This window comes from Bactrocera neohumeralis, unplaced genomic scaffold (genome assembly GCF_024586455.1).
Source record: "Bactrocera neohumeralis isolate Rockhampton unplaced genomic scaffold, APGP_CSIRO_Bneo_wtdbg2-racon-allhic-juicebox.fasta_v2 cluster10, whole genome shotgun sequence".
Classification (NCBI taxonomy): Eukaryota; Metazoa; Arthropoda; class Insecta; order Diptera; family Tephritidae; genus Bactrocera; species Bactrocera neohumeralis.
This window is the reverse complement of record NW_026089623.1, coordinates 15,991,961-16,007,591: the sequence shown is the minus strand read 5'-3', so window position 1 is coordinate 16,007,591 and position 15,631 is coordinate 15,991,961. Positions and strand designations below refer to the sequence as shown.

At 33.8% G+C, this 15,631-nt stretch overlaps 1 protein-coding gene across 6 annotated transcripts in view; it reads right to left on the bottom strand.

Moving 5' to 3' along the window:
• The window catches only part of LOC126765217 (protein abrupt-like), a 299,753-nt gene extending 285,639 nt beyond the window's left edge, over positions 1-14,114 (bottom strand). Inside the window, exons 1-2 of one of the 6 annotated variants that reach the window (XM_050482846.1) lie at positions 13,761-14,114; positions 13,543-13,670 (exon numbers count right to left, since the gene is read on the bottom strand). The gene's annotated coding sequence lies outside the window, so the exon portion shown is untranslated. Of the gene's footprint in view, positions 1-13,069; positions 13,308-13,542; positions 13,730-13,760 lie in introns of those variants that run through there. The other 5 variants (XM_050482845.1, XM_050482847.1, XM_050482849.1 and 2 more) reach the window with 5 other exon arrangements.
• Positions 14,115-15,631: the final 1,517 nt, after the last annotated feature.

Below are 15,631 nucleotides of genomic sequence, written 5' to 3'. Positions count from 1 at the left end.
TTTAAGTAATTAATTTTGCTAGTATATGCATTTGTGATACATTACAAAAAAGTTATACTTAAAAAAAGATGTATTACTAATTTAAACATTAGTTGCTATTAATTTAAAATAAAAAAAATTGTTCTCTACTTTCTTTTCTTATGCATCATTTTGATACAATACAAAAAAGTTATACATAAAAAGATGTATTACTAATTGAACTCATACATATAGTCCATGACTATTATAAAACAGTTTGCTGACATTCCTATGCTACAGCTTGAAAACCAGGTGTTGATCCCAGTGCATATAACTAACACTGTACCGAAATCTGTCAGTGTGTAAGGTATATAATTGAAATTCGAAGAGAATCGTTTCCACATAATAGTTTGTCTTTGTCACAAATGGATTGAATCGCTACTTCTCTTAGCCCATACATAATATTAATATCTTTTTCCCATATACCTAATTTAAATTGGTGGTAAATCGGTTGGCTTTATACTTATAATGGATATTGATCTCCAAGTTGCGTGAGTATCAAATATTCGGTCACAGCAGATCTTAGCCCTTGCTAAAATAATGAATGTCATGTGAAATAATCCCAAATGTCCGAAAAACTTTGTTCTATAACAGTCATGTACTATATGTATGAGTTAAAACATGATAGCTTTTTAGTACCACATTAATACATGACATAGGCTCACGTATAGTACAATTAGGCTGTTCACGGTAAGGTGGTTATCGGGTTATGTGATTATTAGATTAAAAATAACCTGTATGCTCCGTGAACATCCTATGTATGGTTATTTGCTTATTTTTACACAAACAGCTGTTCATTGTTTACAATTGTAGTTCAATGAAATTCCTACTTATAAAATGCCTAAACAAAGTTTAAAAAGCAAAATAATGGAATTTAAAATAACTTCTGCTATTCAGGAAATGGACTTTATTGGAAGGTGTGTGCTTATTAAATAAACCGAATTTTAAGGGTTCAAAAAATTCTTTGCATAAATAATAATTTTTGATAGTTATTGATGATTTTTGATGCTTTTCATTGTGCTTTTAATTTGCTGATTGTAAACAAAAAACAGCTGTTAATAGCAGATTTTCCAATAAGAAAATCTAAATGAAATGCCATTCGCTTAGTTTTATTTATTTTTTGTGCTGCCATTTAGTAAAATTCCACCGACTTTCTAACACTGGAAATAAGCAAACAACCACATAATCTGTAAACAAGGGCCTAGGTTGGTCAAAGTTGGTTATTTTGTCATACCGCATTTTGTTGTTGTTTACTTAATCACATAACCCGATAACCACTTTATCGTGAACAGCCTAAATGTATGTAGATTCAAATCGTAGTGTTGTTTCGTTATTAACTCAAACTCTTACATTCAAACTTTTTACTATTTATTATAACAGAATGAGAGTTTGAAATGTTTAACTCTACCAGTAAAGAATTTTGCTTGTCTTAAATTTAATCCAAAAGAATTTAGGTCCATCACTGCTTTATTACCAACTATTTTCGCATAAGAAAAGAACGTAGAGAGTAATTTATTTGATTTTCAATTAATAGGAAGTAAGGTTTAAATTAGTAATACATCGTTCAATGTGTATCTGTTTTGTATTGTATCAAATTCATGCATATGAAGAGAATGTATCGGGTGATTTTTTAAGAGCTTGATAACTTTTTTTTTAAAAAAAACGCATAAAATTTGCAAAATCTCATCGGTTCTTTATTTGAAACGTTAGATTGGTTCATGACATTTACTTTTTGAAGATAATTTCATTTAAATGTTGACCGCGGCTGCGTCTTAGGTGGTCCATTCGGAAAGTCCAATTTTGGGCAACTTTTTCGAGCATTTCGGCCGGAATAGCCCGAATTTCTTCGGAAATGTTGTCTTCCAAAGCTGGAATAGTTGCTGGCTTATTTCTGTAGACTTTAGACTTGACGTAGCCCCACAAAAAATAGTCTAAAGGCGTTAAATCGCATGATCTTGGTGGCCAACTTACGGGTCCATTTCTTGAGATGAATTGTTCTTCGAAGTTTTCCCTCAAAATGGCCATAGAATCGCGAGCTGTGTGGCATGTAGCGCCATCTTGTTGAAACCACATGAGTCAATATTTAAATGAAATTATCTTCAAAAAGTAAATGTCATGAACCAATCTAACGTTTCAAATAAAGAACCGATGAGATTTTGCAAATTTTATGCGTTTTTTTTTTAAAAAAAGTTATCAAGCTCTTAAAAAATCACCCGACTTATCGACATTTAAACATACAGTACACTCTTTGCTTGTTTGTTTTTGGGGAGTTCCTCAGGTAAAAAGAAACACCTTAAAAGATTTGATTTTAAAAAATCTGTAAATAGTAAGTAGTCTAAAGTAAAAATAGGTAGTATATTTTATTTTAATAGAATTATGTTAAGAAATAATCTGGTCATAATCAAGCAGTATGTATTAGTTCTTAATTGTTATCAATTAATTAATAATTTTTTTCTTGGCTGTAATAATTAAAAGAACTAAAACTTAGCAACAAAATTATATTCTAATATTTTTCCTAATTAAAATATTTATATTTGCAAAAATACAAGTATATATCTTTTTTTATAACCCGAATAGTTTAAAGTGTTTTAATAAGGGATTGTGATACCCTTATGTATTTTACTAATTGGTCACCATGAGTCACTGACTCCACCAGTTTTTTTTAGCACGCACATATGTATTTTATTCCATTTGGCCAAAATTGTTGCTGTCATATTACTTGAAAGATGCAAAAATTTGTCCTGAAAGAATTCCCCACAGATCCTCAATCTGATTTAAGTATGGACTTAAGGTGAGTTAGAGGCGAGAGTTAAAGAACTCCTATAACTTCTGCCGTTTGATAAAATTGCTGCCACACCATTAGTGATCTACCACCAATAACACATTTATGGCCCATGGTCATCTCTTCATTTGGTTAATAAAAATTAATTCAATTAATTCTTTTCATCACTGAACTTCTTTGTCCCAAAATTTATATTTTTCATAAAATGCAATTTCCATTTTAAGGACGTTGTTTATCCTTATTATTTGATGTACAGGTTGTTAAATCACCATTAGACCAAGTTTCGATTTTATTTGCTTGCATCTTATATGACTATTGGTTGGTAGATGGCGAATGCGCCATTATTTAGAAATAACGGTACTATGAATATGAAGCGAGCAAAAATTTGTTAAATGCTAAACCATGAATTAATTATAAAAAAATATGTAACCAAATATGTCTGCGTATTGTTAGCAAAATACAGATGGTAGATAACAACAATCTTGCGCATGTGTCCAACGATTGGTGTGCCCTGCACAATCCACATATAGGGAGACCCCACAATCTGCGCCAATTACCGTGGGATAAGCCTTCTCAACATCACATATAAGGTTCTATCGAGCATATTGTGTGAAAAATTAAAGCCCACTGTCAACAAACTGATTGGATGTTATCAGTATGGCTTTAGGCTTAGAGTCAACACGCACCACCTCTTCGCCGATTACAAAGCTGCTATTGACAGCACGAAAAGGAGCTGTCTTTATGCCGCGATGCCTGAATTTGAAAGGCATGGACGATGACAATATCTGATTAGTCGACATTACGAGTTTTCGAGGGAAAGGTTCTCCGAAAGATTTATGGTCCTTTGCTCGTTGGCAACGGCGAATATGGCATTCGATGGAACGATGAGATACACGGCGACATTGACATAGTTCAAAGAATTAAAAAGCAACGGCTACGCTGGCTAGGTCATATCGTCCTTATGAACAAAAATACTCCAGCTCTGAAAGTATTCGACGCAGCAACCACCGGTAGAAGCAGAGGAATCTCATTCCTTCTATCATTCAACTAGAATTATATAGAATTATTAGTAGTTGTAATATATAACCAACAAGTTCAATAGCTATTTCATAGACTAAAATTTATTATGCATGTCATGCAGAAGTCAGAGCTAAAGAAGCTTTTGCACAAGCTGGTGATCGCCGATAGGAAAATGCTATCTGCTTAACTTCTTAGCGTACAACAGAGACACCTGCAGAGGCAAGAAAATGCGCGAAGTATGGTCAGTTATCGGCCTATCAAACACCTGATGAAACAAATTTCTCGACGCCGAGAGCATGCTCAGCTAATGCCTAACAAGCGTGCTTCTGAGACAGTAGATGCGACAAACACTCGACGAACCGTAGCCACTCAGCGACTTACAAATCTCCGGCAAGTATTTAACACAAATTCTTGGGGATATTTGGAAAATGTGTGTCTCCATTCTGCGGTATTAAAGTAGAATGAGCGGAAATGTGTTGATCTGGAGGCAAAGTAGCCATTATGGAACCATTAAAAAGATTATTTACAGGTGAACCTGTTGGATATCGGCAGTTCCTAAATCCTGTAAGCAGTGGCGTAGCTACCTAGGGGCTAGACGGGGCAGTGCCCTCGAATCCTTAACAGAAATCTCATCGAACTGAACTATTGGAAATTACTCCCATTTTCATAATAAATATGACAGGTTGCAACCCCAAATTTAATCATGAAAAATCAGTCAAAAGTTATGCCTAGGGAATTCCTCTAAATTCTTTCTGTAGATTGGCAGTGTTGTCAATTTGACGGACAGTGAAACGTACGTTTTTATTTAACACTAACGGTGATAATTTTTTTCCGGGGATTCTCCAACGACACTTGCGGCGTATCATTGTGTTTCTCTTTCCTTTCATTTTACTTTTAACGTCGCCAGTGAACAGTGAGTACCTACATACTCGAGCACAATCTAACATTGCATTGTTTAAATAAACTAGAAAACTAAAATTATGGATAAAAAGAAGAACCCTAGTAGTGCATTTAAACGCAAACAACGCCAAGAAAGAGAATATGTCAAACAAAAATTGAGGAAAATTGAAAAGTTTTTCAATCAGTCGTCTGCAAGTACATCTAGCCAAAATATTTCTATTGATAGTGATAGTGAGAAGCCTATTGAAGAAGATTCGGCAATTATCGCAGTTGATGATACCTCCGCAGCCGACCATGTGAAAGTGGATGATGATTCGATATCAAACTTACCCTAGCAAAGAGTTATTTGGCTTTGAGAGGACATCAAAAAGACCTAAGTCAGGAAGGATACCTCGGAAAATTTTCTGTCCTTTTAGAGCTTGTCGCCCGATATGGTCATATTTTGCGGCAAGTTTTGTGATACGCCCAAAGGTAAAAATAATTATTTCTAAGTTTATAATAATTAACTGTTTAATACCAGGACTTTTTTCAAATTATGTTTTCTTATGTTTTTAAAATCTGACTAGATGGTCCAGTAAGGTCGATACGATATCTGCAATAAAACTTCGTTAGTTTGATATTATCAAAGAGTCTTAATAAAAATGAGCGTAGTGAAGCAGATAGTATTAAAACAAAAATGCTAAATTTCGACTTGATCAAAAATTTTAAATATAATTTTTATTTAGTCAGCTGATAGGCCCGACCTTTACCCGTTCGTTTTATTAGCCAAACCTACACCAAGTATTAATTGAAATTTATGTTGTTACTGCTCAATATTTTTATTAGCTGCCCCGCAGTGCACAAAAAAGAACTTAAGTAGCTTCGCAATTTTAAAGTATTTGTATCTTTTCATTTTTTGGGTTGAGCTTTTAATTTGTCTCAGGGCCCTTGGTTACCTAGCCATGCCACTGCGTGTAAGGTGCAACGCATGCTTTCACTAATTCGGGACCGGCAATCTTCTCGCTATGCCTGGATTTCCCCTAAGTTCACAGTGAAAGGCAAAGTGCATCACAAAATAGGATCACTCATTTAATGAACAAACCCAATTTTTATGTATTTATAGGAGACGGTGACGCGGAGACTTACAGACGGAATCAAATCATTCAAGGCCTGCAGCGAGCAAAAGTTTTTAAAATACAGCAAATCCGCCCTAGGTAATATGCCAGATGATAATTGGAAGGTGATCATACAGTCAGACTGCGCGTACCTAGCGGGACGCTACCCTGGTTGCGATTGCTGACTCAACAACACCGAGAGATATCGTATTGCTGAAATACAATGCCTCTCTCGCCAGGATTGCAGACATTATGATTCCCTACAGTACCAATTGATTTACTGGAAGCGACAATAGAGATATCATTTTAAACTCTCTCAAACTAACGCAAATGAAAAAGTATAGCAAAAGCATAGCAAGCTGCGTGTCAAAAACTACTTACACATCCAAGAGGCTATTGCAAATGTCGGCTATGTCCACCCGAATGGCTTGGGTCACATGGTGACCGTCGTCGTTCGTAAACAGTGCGTAATTACCGGACCTATGCCAACTAGGCACAAAATAAATAAGGAACTGATAGCCGGTCAAAAACCAACGGACCGACACGACATCGTCGCTCGAGTCTTTCGTATAAATGTACAAAAACTGGTTGCTCTCCTCATTAAAGATCAGATCTTCGATGCGCTACAGTGTTTCATGCACTCTATTCATTGGCAAACACGGTGACTGCTTATTAGTGTGGCTAAAAGAGAAATTGCGTCCCAACCAAATTGACGAAGTTGTTTCAGAGTTGCCCGACCCAACGAAAATAAAAAGTGACACCGTTGCTAAAAGCATGAACCACGGACTGTACAGCCTCTTGCATGAAGGACGGAAAGTGCACAAAAAATATCCACGCGCGCTCTTAAAAGATACGCAAATTAATAAAAATGGTTATCCATTGTATAGGCGTAGTACGTCCAAGGAAAGGAGACGAAGCATCGCGGACAGCTTGTCCTTGGACAACTGCTTTGCAATACTTTTTAGCGAAACTCTGAAACTTGCAACTTGCAAGATATTCGTGGCAATATAATCTTGGTGGGTGTTTTGCTGACAGACAGTGCTGATTATCGAGGGAGATACTGCGGCAAATGAGCTAAAAGCCTACAACAAGGCTTCGCCGTTATGGGCTAAAGTAGAGCGGTTAATGATCAGAAGCCTAGACTTTTCGCACAAACGTTTCTCGAGGGGCGAAGGCAGAATGCTGAATCTCCGAGTTTACAAGAATTTTTTAACGAAGGGTGGTTATGAGAAAGAGCCATCATGGCGCCTAAGAACTAATTTGTAGAAAAACAAGACATTATTAAACTAAGTTCCAGGTCTCAATAGACACGGTAATGACAACTGAGATGCAACTACTTATATATATGAGAGTTGGTATTGATACTCAGAATCGCTATAATACCCCCAAATTTACCTTTCCAGTTTAAACTCTTACAATTTCCTTTAAAAGTGGCACAATAAATGAAAGGGCAATCTCTGAAAGTAGTATAGTGTGTAAGAATACTTATTATTTTCACTGTTAATACACAATTTATTTTCCCTAATAAACCGCGGGTAACACCGCGGGCCAGAGCTAGTAAAAACATATATGCATCTCGCCCAAAAAGATTATCTTAAATTCCGATATCAACATAATGTTGTGGAAATAAAGATATACATATAATGTTATGCACCATAATTTCAACTGTATCCATTTTCGCAATGTAAGAGAAAGTTTTAGAAGTACAGTACTTCTTAGCTAGTTTGGTTGATTTACTTTAAAACGTCTGTGAGTTATGTACAGCTAAGTGATTAGGAATTGAATATCCGCGCAATTGTTACTTGATAGGTTTTACTTCCATAATGTAGGCGTGCCAATGTTCTGAAGTTAAAATACCCACCTTACTTGGGTGCCAAGAAATAAATATACATACATACATACTATCTTAGCGATATGTATTTAACGAGACAGGTTATATTTAGTTTGCCACGAAGTTTGTAACACCCAGAAGGATGCGTCGGAGACCCTATAAAGTATATACTTATATATATATATATATCAGTATGTTGAGCTGAGTTCATTTAGCCATGTCCGTCCGTCTGTCTGTATATATACGAACTAGTCCCTCAGTTTTTAAGATATCGTTTTGAAATTTTGCTAACGTTCTCTTCAAGAAGCTGCTCATTTGTCGGACCATTATAACATATAGCAGCCATATAAACTGAACGAACGCAATCAAGTTCTTGTATAGAAAACTTTCACATTTGAAAGTTTCACGAAAGTTGGCACAGGTTATTTTCTAAGATAATATAATATTTTGTACGAAGAAATTTTTCAGATCGGTTAACTATAGAATATAGCTGCCATACAAACTGAATGATCGGAATCAAGTTCTTGTATGGAAAACTTTCGCATTTGAAGTGGTATCTTCACGAAATTTGACTTGAATTACTGCTTAAGTAATATAATCTCCGAGAAAATTTTTCAGATCGGATTACTATAGCATATAGCTTCCAAATAAATTGAACACTAAGTTACTAAAAGATATGCACTTGTTAAGGGTGTATTAGCTTCGGCGCAGCCGAAGTTATCGTTTTTTCTTGTTTATATATAACTTCGTACTACAGTGATCAAATTGAAAGGTGAATTTTGTCCATTTTACTCCTTCAAAGTAATCCCTTTCGGCTGCAATACACTTATGCCAACGAATTTTTCAGTCCTCATAGCACTTGGAAAAATCCTCGTCGTGATGGCCATCAGAGCCTTCTTCGATTCAGCTTTTATATCCTCAATTGAGTCAAAACGAGTCCTCGAACTAGTCATGTGAATTTGCTGAATTGCTAGAAGCTACACGAAGGTAAATCAGGCGAATGCGGAGGTTGCGGCATGATATTAGTTGAAAATGTAGCGAAAGGATTACGAATAACCTATGCAGTATGAGATGGTGCATTATCACACTTCTTTGTTCAATAAATTCAGACATAGTAAAAATCGAAGAATTCACTTTGAATATTTTGGCGTGAAATTTAGCATAGATGTCACTAACAGTACTACCAACTTACAGAAAAAAATTTACCAATTCGAAAAGCAAGCGAAGTCTAAATTAAAAATTTACCGAATTCAAAGAACTGTTAGGTGAACAAAACTGCTAAACTCTTTAGCAACATGTTGCGGGATTATTAAAATTATACGTGAGGATTTATTATGGATAACAATTATTTTGGGCATATTTTTGATCTACTCTTTAAGTCATTGGTGTCATTACTATATTTTGTTTCCGACACATTTAAATTCGACCATATTAATGACGATAGACATAATATTAATTACACAAGCAGAAATTCAATCAGAAGGCGGAGATTATTGCATGAGGCGTTTGAAGGTTTCGAAGGGTTCAATTTTTTATTTGAAATACATATGTGTTGATTGTGAGTGACATCCTAAAATTTTAATATTCCATTTGAGTTTATTGAAAAGTTTCTCTTAAATTGATTACTAAGTTATTTCCTTTATTTGCATATTTATCACCACTTGAGAATTGCAACAATTTTCGCCTTGAAAGCCTAAGTGATAATATCGCAGCAGAGGCCTAATGGAAGATACAAATTCATATATAATTGAAACATAGTATACCAGATGATTATGACTTATTACCAGTTCATCTTATTTCTAACAGCATGTTTATATATATATATAACTAAAATTGTTTACCCAAATAGCCAAAAGTTTAGGAAATCGGATAGAATCAAATTCGACCTCCAAAAAAACATACGATAAAGTTTTTACACCCTTAACACATTTAAGAATTTTAGAATAGTATTTTATTTAATATATGGTTAATATGGTAAAATAACAAGGTATAATATTATATTTTTATAATATCACATTATATATGTATATTATATTATAATTATTTTTCCTAAGTTGGATGACTATCAGGGAGATCTATGCCAAGTCTCACATAAAAACAGTTATTCGTATTTAGTATACGCTTGCCTTCCTTAAGTCCATAAATTATATGAATGAAATTATTCAACAATGAAGTGCCAGTAATGTTTGTATACGGAAAATAATTTCTTGTACCGAGACGTTGAGAATGTTTGAAAAGGTCTTCGGTGACAATTATTTGTCGCGAACAAGTGTTTTTGATTGATACAAATTATTCAAAGAGGGTCGAGAACGCTCAGTGAAAACCATCTTTACAGATAATTTGGGTTTAAGAAAAATTAAAGCACGAAAGCTAAAATCACTCAAACTTTCCGAAAAACAGCGTCGCGTTAACGTATGTGAAAAAATGCTTTTCGACAACAAGGCCTTTCGAATATCGTGGCAGACATGAGCCGTAGCCGAAAAAACACATCAAAGCAGGTCAAAAATTAAGGTTATGTTCTCAGTTTTCTTCGATTTTTGTGGTGTGGTGCACTCCGAATTCCTTCCGACCGGCCAATCTGTCAACAAGGAATACTATTTGAGTGTTATGCGTCGTTTGTGCGAAGCTATTCGTTAAAAAAAAAGCCAGAATTATGGACCGAAAAGCCTTGGTTTTTGCACCACGATAATGCACCGTCGCATACTGCATAGATTGTTCGTGAGAATTGATTGATTTTTGACCTGCTTTGACGTTGTCTTTTCGGCTTCGGATCACCCTGGCCACGATATTCGGTCGATTTATCGCCTGTTTCAGTATCGTAAACATAGATCCAGGACTCGTCACAAGTAATAATAAATTTCATGACATCCTCGTAGTCGGAAAGCATTGCATCACAGACACCAAAGCTACGCTGTCTTTCGTAAAAATTGAGTGATTTTAGAACTAATCGATGAAAAATGATCCGATATTACAACAATGCCAGTAAGTATTTTATTGATGTGTTGATTATAGGTTGATGTTGCTTTCCGCCCTAGATGTGGTTCGTCGTCAACACGTTCTCGACCCTCTTTGAATCACTTGTACTAATCAAAAACACTTGCTCGGGACAAACAAATATCACCGAAAGTCTTTTCCAACATTCCAAACGTTTCAGTAATAAAAATTTGATTGAGCACACAGAATTTAATATATCTTCTTTATTGAATAATTTCACTCACCGCAAAAATCGCCGAATGCACTTTATTTACTTCAGCAACACTACCGTATACTAGACACTAATGATTATTTTGATGTGAGATTTGGCACAGATGTTACCTTACATTCCAACCTAGAAAAAAAAATATTTTGACAAATGGGTTTTCATGCGAAATTTAAATTAAAGAGTCTTACTATTTTTTGCTCACAGTAGTTAAACCGATTTGGATGTAAGGTATGGTGTATGAACAGCTATAAGGGGTTCATTTTGATATAATATTTTGAAATAGCTAAGGCCTAGCTACATTCATTTATCAAGCCCTCTAAAGGGAAAGATCTACCAGCTTTCTAAAGAAGAACGCAGCACTAAACAGGCTCACGGTTATAGACCTTCACCTTGTCTATTTTTAAATACTTTTAAGATTTTATTACTCATTAGGCTTTGATCAAGCAGATTCAGTAAAAAAGATAGTTTATCAAAAAAGAAGGGCTCATCGTAAACGAGTTGAAATCCGTATGCCCGTGCAAGCGATAAGCTAAGTGAATATTCTAGGTACCTGAAGAAGGTTCGTATGGCGAGTGGTCGTAATAGAACTACTGCCTCGCCCACAAAACGCCTATAGTCGGGAACTTATAAAGTGCATTACTAAGCACTGAATGATGATATAAAGCTATCATTTGGTACAGGGGATCACAGTAGCGAGGAACAATTGTGGACGAAAAATTGTTTAAAATTGGGCGGGGCTGCCCCTTCAGTGTTTTTATATGTACATCTTCCAAACCGTTGTCGCTAAATCAACCAGACTTGCAGAGAAGCCATTTTAGCGCTTCTTGTGAAGACAATAACCACACCTACACCCCATGTAACGGTTATATTGAATCAAAGCCATTGAACCATGTAAGTTGCGGGAGTATAAAATGTTCAATTACGCCCGAACTTCGACCCCACTTACTCTTTTATATTGTGAATATCGGTCAATATGTGATATAGAAAATATTTTAAATTAAGTTAACTTGTTTTTCATGGCAAAAAAAATATATTGCATCAATCGCAATCTTATTTTGCTGAGTATATGCAATGTGTTAATTATACTATAATATAAAGAATACTAAGTAAAGTCAAATGACGTACTCCAAATATATGGAGTTTAATGATGTAATAAATATGAATATTTCAACTTTTTCAAGTATCAGTCAATATCTACTAACTGAAATGATCTATCATTTTTACGACTTGGTACCAAAAATGAGAATAATCGGTTTTAAATTTCCCCAATATCCATATATTACAAATAATGATTTCTCTTAAAGCTTATGGAAAATAAATTATAGTTTTTGCACATTCATTATTAGTTTTCGCCACGTCATTATGTGGATAATATTTTATGAATTCTAAGTTTTTTTTGCAGAAAGTAATTGTGCTTATCCATATATTTTTAAGGATATCGTTACATTGAAAATTGTAAATTGTTTATGATGCTAATAATCGTAATTCCTTATAGAACGGAGTATGGTACTCTTTGTACCACACATTGCATTTATACTGCGAAAATTAGATCTAATGAATGCACTGTCATGCCTACATACAAGATGGTTGATAGCAATCTGCTATGTTGCTTTTTTGTTAGACTTTTTATTATTTTATGGCACCTGTTTCTTCGCTTCTCTACGCTGATGTTTAATTTTAAATTACTTTTAAAATCAAATAATACTTACTCCTAATTACGAGTAGAGTTTTGATCAAATTATAATCCACAACTAATCAATAAACTACTAATCTACTAATGCATATTTTTTATTATTTTTTTATACAATTTCCATTTTATTACTATAAACATTACTTGTTAATTTCTTCTTTATATAATTTTTATTTCGCTATTCCAAAATTATTTGTTTTTGTGGTATTTAGTTGTTTTATTTTTGTAAGAGAACGATATTTATTGATTAAGCACAAAACTAAAAAACAAGTAATAAAACATTATTGAACAATCTTTACGCTTTTCTGTAGAACAATATACATTTAATATTACACTGTGACTTTTAATTTATGTACGTAAGTATGTATTTTTATTTAAAATTCATTCAACGTAATAATGTAAGCTTAAATGTTTACTTATTAACTGTATGCACAAATATCTACATTCATAACTATATTCACACATTTGTAAAAACATTAACATTGAAACACTTTACTGAAATATATTTTTTATAAAATTGCAGTAAACTTACAAATATATCTTAAGTAACGTTTTAGGCTAGCATAATGTGAGACATTCAACCGTTGTGGTACAACCAGGTTATAGAAATTTTTACATGCAATACTTTCTTTTGCTTAAAAACGTGTTACCGGCCCGCTATCATACGACATACTGTCGACAAAGGCATACACACACATAAGAACACTTTTTCATTATCCAAAAGATTTGGGTACGAGTGTGATGGCATACATATATTTGTTATGTTTTCCTTTTCTTAGCAATTGTTCTGGTATATTTACCATGTTGATGTGAATTCTAGTCAACGAGAATGTTATACGTATACATACAAGCTAACATTAAAATAGCTTATATTATAGACATGCATTCATTGTCAGTGGCAACAGCCGCAAAAATATATAAGAAGTGATACCACTGATATTAACTTACGCATATTTATGTAAATATACACATCATCTCCAAATACTTATTTTTTATGTCAATTACCTGAACTCATAGTTTGTCCGAATACATGTCGTCTACCCAGTTGATATAAACAGGCTTATCGAAGCGCTATTTTCCACAGTACTTTTCAGTGCTGCAGTAGACGCACATTCTAAAACTCAAAATCATATCTCCGTTATTTCATAAATAAGTATAAAATAATATAAAATTTTAGTTAGACATTGAGCAATATGTACATGCATATGTATGTATATTCCTACCGTAATTTGGGCACGATTACGATTACTTTGGCGGAGGGGTAAAAAAACCGAATTTCCGTATAAATGGGGTATGTGCGGATAGGGGAGCTTCTCCAGAGAAGAAATATCCAAAAATAATATAAAATAAATTTTATTTTTTGAAATATTCACGATTAAAAGTTCAAAAATTTGCACTAATAACACATGGTATGTTTCACTAAATTTGTTCACGTTTTTCACTCTGTATATTTAAATATACACTCTAAACATTAAAATAAGTTCACATTTCACTTTTATTTTGTTATATTTTACCTAAATTAATTAGTTTAAAAATCACTTAGCACACTCATCGTTGAAAAGGTTAGATTGTTTACAATTATGAGGAAAATGAGCCTTGCCACATCTTAAACAGCAAATATGTAGGATTTTTAACAATTTTTCTTTGTTTGTTTTTTCGCGTGATTCTTTTTTCTATATTAACTATAAAACAAAAATACTTTCTACACATATATATACATATGTAATATGTGATTTATGTAACTGAAGTACTTTCGCGTAGTACTACTTTCTGCGTTGGCGGCCTTCGGCAGCGCTTTAAAAAAATAACCCTGGTCGAGCGAATACCCGGGGTGACTGAAGTACATTCGCGTAGTACTCCTTTCTGCGTTGACGGCCTTCGCCCGCGCTTTAAAAAAATAACCCTGATCGAGCGAGTACTCGGGGTGAGAGAAGTACTTTCGCGTAGTACTCGTTTGGTTATATTTTTTGGTTATCTTGCACGGATATTGAAACAAAATTTGAGTTTTCGTTATAAAATGGTTAAATTTTGGCTATTATATCTGTCAGCGCTTTCCATTTATTTTTGATAATACGTTGTTTTGTATTATAGGTGACAATATATATAATATTACTATACAAATATACATATATATTATTATATAATATTACTTATTTGTTTATTAAATTAAATAAAGAACATATCCATATGAATGGATAGAGGAATTTTTGGGAAAAAAGGAATTTCAGCGAATTTCCTTATTATCACATGGCAACGTTCCATTTCGTCGAAATTTTTAGCACACACATGATGTTCACTACGAGTGTAAAATGTGGATTTATTTAAAAGTTTATAGATTGATTTAATTAATTTGAAGTGAAAAATGTGAGTAAAGAGTGTTTAATGTGGTAAAATAACTTGTTGAAATGTTCGAATTTTGGGAATTTTTGAAATTTAAGGTCGAATATCTCGTAAACTATGCGTTTGCGGTACCTATAACCCTATATATTTTTTAATCAGGAGGACTTTCCTCTTTCCAACGGTACTTCAAATCGCGGCGTTAAAGAAATCGGAATTGTGCCGTAATTTGAGATTCACTAAAATTATTTCATAAAAGGATTTTCCAAATACCAGATTTAAGTCAATTTAAGTTTTACCAATTACCTAAGGAGATACATATTAAGTCCAATAAAATTAATATGGTAAGCACATAAATTATAACTGAAGTGAAATTTTAAAAATCTTTCAAAGCATTGGCATGTAAAAAATGAGTACAACACATCCAATCGTATTTCACGAAATAATATTGAGGTAAATTTATAATACAACTAGCTGACCACACAGGCGTTTTCTTGCGAGAAATTATGTGTTTTGAAATGTAAAAAAGTTGAATGACTATATTTTGTGTTTAAATCATTTATTTGCGATTTTTCCAGATTTTTTCAATGTAGCGCAGCTTGATAAATAACATTTTTTGGTTTCTGTTCCGGTGCGTAAATGTATAGAAAAGATGGGTTTCGGATTTATGAACACGCCACGTATAGCAGGCCCTGTGAAAAGCATGGCATTTGCAGATTTATGCCACACACTTCTAGCGACTATCCTTGTATCCTGT